Here is a 7,358-nt window from a genome sequence, read left to right as displayed (position 1 = left end):
TTTGAAAAAATCATGTCAACTTCCCCATGTCTTATTGGCTTACCAAACAAAATTATATTGCCAATAAAGTAATGATTCAATCGAGAAATGAAGTATATTTTGGTGCACAATCATATTCATTCACTAGAGTATTTGTGCATCCGTTGCAAATCCATGTACAATTACCTGAAGTATACGGGCAATTACCATTCACTCCAATTACCTAGTATATACCTGAGTTGAAGAAGTCCAGTTTTCAAGATAAATGGTCCAGGAGACGCATGAGTAGAAGAAAAGAAGTTGTGAGAATACAAAATGATCATCAGAGATGAGGAAATTTCCATTTCTAATTGAGTCTTAATCTTAAGACAACATTTGTATCACGCTTGCATCCACGAACTAAAGAAACACTTGTCGAGTACCTTTGTTGGCACAAGTATCATACAAACATCGTCACTTGAGAAGTAGCAACACACCTTTGTTGGTTGCAATTATCATACAAACATGATCATTTGAGAAGTAGCAGCACATACTTTATTCTGTGGCAATGCACGAGCATTCAACTAGCCTAATAAGCATGTAAATGTTGGCATACCAAACAATTAATCATGGAACCATCTCACCATGTAGGTTATTTTTTAATGAAATTAGAATTTTAACAGGATAAAATAAATCGTAATCTTTTATGGAATTATTGTGAATCCATTCCCATAGAATATTGGCTTATTAAATCCTTCAATTCAAAGTTACTCTTGACCATCAAAAGAAATGGATTAGTTGGACCATCTTGGTCGACAAAATCAAGAGTTTTGTTAATTATGGAATTTTTAGACAGAGGTGATTGTTTGTTTAGAATGGATTGTGTTGACCATCTTGTGCGGTGAAGTGTCCACCGTCACTCGTTCCTCACCAAACCCACCAAAATCCCCAATTCCCAATCCAGGCCACTCCAATGGCGCCGCCGCCAACCTCCAACCCAGCACCACCGCCGGAGCCGCCGTCCCTTCCGGTCCATGACCTTGCCCGCCTGAAATATTCCTCCGCCTCCCCGCCGCCGCCGACCTTACCCGCGCCTCCACCGCTTGCGCCTCCTTCCGCAGCGTCATCTCCGGCCACGCCTTCCTCCGCTGATACTGCGTCGTCAACCTGCCGCCTCTCGTCGGCATGGTCCACGATCCCTTCATCCCAGCTCAGCCGCAGCACCCCTCCACCGTCCCAGCCCGCGCCTTCCCCACCTTCGACTTCTCCTGCTCCTCCTTCCTGTTAGAGTTAACCTTGTTGTCTAGGTATTCATCATGTTTATTTTGTTGCATTAGTTCGTTGATGCATGTAGTGCAAACTTTAGTTAGCAGCATGCACAAAGCTCCCTAGAGTTGCAGCGGCCGAGTCTTGTGGCAGATAGAGTGTGGAGCTATAAGCGTTAAGTGTGCCGTTGCGTGGGCAAGCTCCTAGTATGCTACAGACTTGGGAATGACTCAAGCTTGTGACGTGCGTGAGCTGCTGGAGTAAGATGCGGGTCAAGCCGATATGTGTGGCTGGTCCGTTGTGGGCGCGTGGATGCATAAGTGGAGTAGTGCGTGCATGCAGCTAGGAAGTTGGTCAGTTGGTTAGTGCGTGGGGTGTGTTGGCGAGTGATTTGGCTACTAAAGCCCATGTATCTGTGTTGTGTTTCAGTGTGCGTTGTGCCAAAGTGTGTGTGCGTCTTCTTTTACCTCCAGCTCGTGTGTCGTCTACCTCCAGCTAGTGTGTGTGTGTGTCCGGGAAAACCCAACACTTCCTCCCCTCCACCGCCGGCCGTTCCTGGAGTGAAATTGACTTCCTTGATGGAGGGGCCCTCCTTGCCGGCGCCCCGGTCAAAGAAGAAGCCGGCAAACGCTTCCTCGTGGTCGCTGAGCTTTGTGACTTACAGTACAGCCAATTTTTGGTCAGGGACCTCGCCATGTGCGACCCCGTGCACCGCCGCTACATCCTGCTGCCTGCCGTCCCCGACCACCTGAAAGCACTGGTCCGTAGACCGGACCTCCTCATGCTGGAGACTTTCGTTGCTCCCGGCGAGGATAAGGAGAACCCTTTATCATTCAGAGTGGTGTGCTTGGCACAATGCAGAATAAATCTGCTGATGCTGGTCTTCTCCTGTTTGGATGGACAATGGCACATTCGTACTCAGTGGTGGTGCCAGGACCAGAAGTCTGTGATGTCATCTCAAATATGTGATGTCAAATATATGTGTTTTCACCAATTTTACATAAAAATTACATGATTTCTACTTGTGTACAAAGGATTTGCCAAAAACCTGTGTATTCAATTGGCCACGCTACTCTCAACGTGGCTTCACCACCAATCGTACTTATGATCAATGGAGTGCTCAGGCTACTATTGGCTCATTTGAGAACTCTGAGCCTTGGTTGTCCTATCGTCGGTACGTCCATAGATGCTTCTGCTGGCGTTTGCATTTCATGAAGAAGTTGCTTCTCCTTGACACACACATCATGGAGTTCTCTGTTGTCAACCTCCCACCTGAACAACCACCGAACCGCAATTATGTCATCGTCGAGGCAGCGGACGGAATGCTCGGGATGCTCACTAAACGCTATGATGAGTACAAAGAAGATGACCGATGTTGGCTGAAGTATTCAATTCTAAGAAATAACCAATGGTACTCGGAGAAGGTCATCCTGTTGCTGGTAAAGCATGCTGCTCTTGTTGGTGTAGCTGGGGGATACCTGCTCGTGGAAGCGTTGTACACCCCATCTACACAACACATGCTTAAATTTGGATTATCTTCCGTGGACGTCAAGACGTTGCAGGTCGAGTTGTTCGCTGAGCTTAGCAAACCCAACATGTATGGTCGACTATATGCTGGTTTGCCACCATCATTGTGTGCACCAACTATTTGAAGTGGTGAGTTTGTTATCTACTCTTTTCTTACTATTATATAATCTGGTCTCAGTGTTATACAACAAAGCAATATGTTGTAGGGATTTGTTTAATAGTAGCATGCTTTGTTGCTTATTTGCTTGCAACCAGTACTTGTTATGGATGCAGCCAATTCATATCCTACCTAGTGTATTATGACTCGTCTGCAATTTAATACGTAGTTAATTGGTGTTATGTATTGTTGGTGCATTTTGGGATAATGTACTATCCAAATTACATGTAACTGGAAGCTTTACTAACCTCGGAAAGCAATTCTCATCAAGTGAACGCACATATGACCATCTTATGACTTCAATCACTGCATTACTTATAAAAGGAAACAACTTTACTGTCATCTTCTAGTAATCCAAAGTTGGCATCGGGCTTGTATATTGACTGGCCCTTGTTTTGACCAGCATGCTCAGATCATTTTCAATTTATTGCCTTAATCAATACATTTGTATCTTTATATATAACATTTGTATTAGTATAATCAAATAACATCAACCCCTTGTTTGCTCTCTAAGTAGCAATTTTAAAACCAATGAAATAGTTCTCTCAGATTGTTTTTACATGGTTACAGTCCACTGGCTCTTTCATAAACCCTTGAATGTCTAAAAGAATAGGTTTGCCCTGCTAAAAATATGAGTTTGCTTGATGCAGTGTGATCATGCAATGACAATATCTAAACGAAACAGTGTATGTATTACTGAATGAAATGATTTGGCTTGGGTGAACTAGATAGCAGATTGGTTTCAAGACACCATGTGTTGTGGATGAGGAAAAGATTTGGGGCAGGGAACATCGTACATGTGCAACTGAATTTACATACCAGATCGTTTCACTCAGCAAAAGCATGCTTAGAGAAAAATGCATTTTGGAGCAGATCTATGGTGCAATTGAGCTTTCAGAGCGATGTTGCAATTGAGTTTTTTTTTCTAAACTGATAAACAGCTAGAAAGTTCCTGCATATAGTGAAAGTATCATAGGACTACAAGGAGAATAATAGTATTATTCTAAGAAAGACCGGCGTACTGTTTGTTTCCTCCCTAATATCAAACTTTTAAATAGCGCGCTAAGCCTCTTAGTGGCGGACCTCTTCTAAATGCCATAGCGGTGCTATAGCGAGCTATTTAAAATGTTTGCTCATGTGTTTGGACAAAAAACCCTTAGCGCAGGACCTCATATAAACGCTATAGCAGGCTATTTAAAACCATGCCTAATATATTCAATCAATTGCCTTTTCTTATGATGACCTTTCTACACCTAAAGTTCTTACTGTTTCTAGTATTTCCATAATTCCTTAGCTCTCATTCTTCTCTCCTCTGGATGCATCTTCGTATTCATCCATTAGTTTTAACACATCTTCCTCTATCTGGCCCTCTTTGTTATATAAATTTCTGGCGGCGTAGTTTATTTGTTCCTTTTTTAATTGATAAATATTGAATAATAAGCTGCTTACTCATTCATTTTTCTTTGGATTTAACCCGAAGAAACAAACTAAATTGGTTTGTTGAATAAAAATTTCATCTTATTGATGTGTTATCATGTAAGCTTCAGGTTGTGAAGCCACGTGCACATTTTGATACACATTTGCAAACTTCGGTTTGTCGCTTCATGCCATATGCACATTAAAATGATGCAAACTAGCTATTGATCTATCTGATGTTGTTATATAATTGGTAGGCTTGTATTCATGTGCTTTCTATTATGTTCCCATGTGTGGTAAATTCATCTTGTTTCATCTATCCACAGGCACGAGCAACACTTGGAAAGAAGGTCGATTCCACGGAGCACATCAAGTTGCAGAAAGAGGAAGTGATACCAGAATGAGTCGTATTTACTAGTCCAACGCTTGAGTTAACTCTGAAGCAAGCTGAAGATGTTGTTTGCTTTTGATGCTATGGTAGATATGAGGTGCCTGGATAAAGTTCTCTGCTCAAGTGTAACCTATGCCCTAATCGACAGTAGAATAGACTTGTTTTGACTTCTTCTTTAAGTTTGTATATTTTGTCTTTAAAGGATTTGAGGTATTTTTGTATGTATGTCATCCACCTGATTACAAGCTTGAGATGTGCATCATCAATCGTCTGCCTTTTTTTCTTTTGAATTTTATCGAGTATAGTGGACACTGGTTGTGACTAAATCTCAATGACTGCGTACTCTGCTTTTGGAAAAGCAAGCAGAGTACTCTGTTTTTGGAGTTTGAGCTCTCTTGTTACTCCCTGCTTCCAACAAGATCGATGATGTATATTAACGACTAAAAGGATACATGAGTGAGAAAGCTGCGAGGGCCAAACAAACTTCATTTGGTCATTATGTTTATGTCACCTGGATCATTCTAATTTCTGTGAAAAGCCTCTACATTTATATTTGTGCTTAAGGGCATGCACCCTCCTCCCCCACCCCACCCTTCAATTGCCACTTTCTTGGCAGATACTAACAAATGATGATTTTATGTTTTTTTATATGTGGTTGTATATTGTGGATATTATGATTTCTTGGGTATTTTATGCTCTCGTATATATTGATGATTTATTATCTTAACCAAGTTCATAGTGATGACGCCCGCGACTTGACACGGCAAATGCAAAGACATTATCCGGCTGTGGTCATCTACTACACTCTGAGCTCAAATTGCTATGACCAGGGAGGGGATAATCGTAGTACTTCATACATACCCACATGCTCATTTTATGGTGAGCATGAAACAATTCATCGCATGGTTGTTCCACATATTGTATCAAGTGGTACGGTAATGTATGTGATAGTGTTCCTATTTAAGCATGAGAAGAGAGATGGAACATGATCATAACTCACAACAAAACTATTCTGCATAGGACACGCAAAGTGTAAAAGCTTAGTTGTTGCTAGGTTCATACTAGCATATACCACATAAGCAATGTAACCAAGTTTTTCGTCTTGGTTGGAATAGATTTTGATATGCTAGGTTAATACCAACATACAGCATGTGTGTACATGATGGAACAAGTTTTGCACTTAGTTGGAAACTTCTTTTGCCATGTAGTCGAAACCCAAAGACATTCAAGGACTTGGAAGCATTAGGATCTCCGACTAAACTAGATTGTTTCCTCAACCAAGTTGCATTCCCCATGTTCGTTAGCTTGAGGAGTCTTATTTGGAGTACAGTAACGGAACCGGGACACTTGATTGGCGAAGTACAAAACATTACCATGTGTGTTCTGCCCATGCGCTCAATCCGGGTCAGCATACCGCGGTCCATGGTGTGTGATTTGATCTATGTGTAAGACTTGGTCGAAAGTGGGCTAGACTGCAGCCATAACCTAAGCCATATGAGAGCCTATGGACAACTTCAAATACCGCCGCCGCGTTTACTCAATTAGACAATGAATTGTTGGCAACACAAAAAGGCTAGAAACGACACCATTTTGCTGCTGGCCACAATTGTTACTTAAAGTGAGGCCCATCCAAAATTTCTTTGTGAGATTTATGTATCTGCTAGTAGTAGTGATGTTTATGCCTTGCTACTTGGTTCCAAAATTCTCTGTCTTGCTAAACACAAACACTTCTTTTCTTATATAGTCGTCATAAAAAAGAGAACTAAGTAGGCTTTGACCTAGTAAAGGAGTCAATGGCATGCACACAAATCAGGAGGAAATCGGTACCCTACGAGGCCAGCGAAGTCGACACTTGTAGGCGGAGTAGAGGCAGCAGTTGCAGGCTCTGGTGCAGATGAATCGCAATCAATATTCCTACTAGCGCACATGTGTCACATCCCTAGTGCTAGTATGCTCTGAGCTAGCTAGTCTTGTGTTGCATCATGTTTAAATTCTTATGAATTTGAATTGGGGACTATTGAAACCCTACCACAGATGAATCCAACTAGGTTCAAATAAAAAAATATCATTTTCAATGATCCCAAAATTCCTTTGGAAAAGTTCATCATTTTTGAATTGGTCTAGAACCTCTGCCAAAAATGGTGCACATTTTCCTAGGTCACTTTTGGATTTTGAATGAATTCATAAATTATTTGAATTTGGGCATTTAATTGCTATAAATAATTAAAATGCCCAAATAATTCTAAAAGTGGTTGAGGGCTATTGGATATATTTTCAAAAGTGTCCACAATTATTTTCAGGGTTTTTGAAAATGCCTTAGCATTTTATTTAAGTCAAAAACAGTTACAGAAATAATAGAAAACCAGAAAATAGAGGAAAGAGAGAGAAAGAATTTACCTGGGCTTCTTACCTGCAGCAGAGCCGGCCCAGCTCCTGTTCTGGCACAGCCCACCAGGGGCTCCCGGTCTTCTTCCTCCTTCGACAGAAGGACAGAGGGCGCGCGCCCGATGCGCGCGACCACGCGCCGCGCCACCTTCTGCTTCCCGCTGCTGCCCCGACGTGCCTACGAGCGCCACGCACCCCCCTGGACCCTCTCGCTCACTCCCTCGATCTCATCTCCCTCCTCTTCTCTCTCTCTCTCTC

General features: G+C 42.1%; 1 pseudogene; it reads left to right on the top strand.

The window, feature by feature from the left end:
* The first annotated feature begins 999 nt into the window (after positions 1-999).
* On the top strand, positions 1,000-2,876 carry LOC119332833 (annotated as a pseudogene).
* The last annotated feature ends 4,482 nt before the right edge of the window (positions 2,877-7,358 follow it).

The sequence above is a fragment of the Triticum dicoccoides genome, chromosome 7A (assembly GCF_002162155.2).
Source record: "Triticum dicoccoides isolate Atlit2015 ecotype Zavitan chromosome 7A, WEW_v2.0, whole genome shotgun sequence".
Taxonomy (NCBI): Eukaryota; Viridiplantae; Streptophyta; class Magnoliopsida; order Poales; family Poaceae; genus Triticum; species Triticum dicoccoides.
The sequence above is the reverse complement of the archived record's forward strand: the minus strand, read 5'-3'. Positions and strand labels throughout refer to the sequence as shown.